A 625-nucleotide genomic window follows, 5' to 3' on the forward strand; every position below is an offset into this window, starting at 1 on the left:
CGCCGCGGGCTTTGCAGGTCTTGCTACCCAGTAGCCCTCAGAAGACAGCCAATTCCTGCGCGTTCCGCTCTGCTCACTCTCCTTCCCAGCTTCTCTCTCTCTCTTTTTTTTTTTTTTTCCCACGCTCCCTCGCCTTGAACCGGGACCCAGGCAGGCAGCAGCAAGGCGTCGGTCCCCTTGCTCCTCTCCTCCACCAAACCACCGCAGCCGAGCGCGTGAAGCTTCCCTTTGTTCAACGAGGCTCCGCTCTCCTCCCCAGCAGATCCACCTGGACGCTCTCCCTCGGTGACATTTTTGCGCCGGGGCTGGTGGGTGGCTGGGGTGGAGCGAGAGGAGCCCGAGGGGGCGGGGGCGGAGAAAGGTCAAGCCGAGGGAAAGGCAGGAGACGCCTTTCATAACCTGCGTGGCGGGGCGGGCGCGCGGTTATTTATTTATTTTCTCCTTATTTATTGATCGCACGAGCAGAGCGGCGCGGGGAGCCCGGGGGAGATGCCGGACCACCCACTGGCGGGGAAGCAGCGAGCCGCCCTCCCGCGCCCCCGCGCTACCGAGCGCCCCTTGCCTCCGCGCTCCGGCGTTTGCCCGCGCCGGCCCCGGCCCCGCCGCGCCGCCGCCGCCCGCCCGG

Source organism: Oryx dammah, unplaced genomic scaffold (assembly GCF_014754425.2).
Source record: "Oryx dammah isolate SB20612 unplaced genomic scaffold, SCBI_Odam_1.1 HiC_scaffold_18, whole genome shotgun sequence".
Taxonomy (NCBI): domain Eukaryota; kingdom Metazoa; phylum Chordata; class Mammalia; order Artiodactyla; family Bovidae; genus Oryx; species Oryx dammah.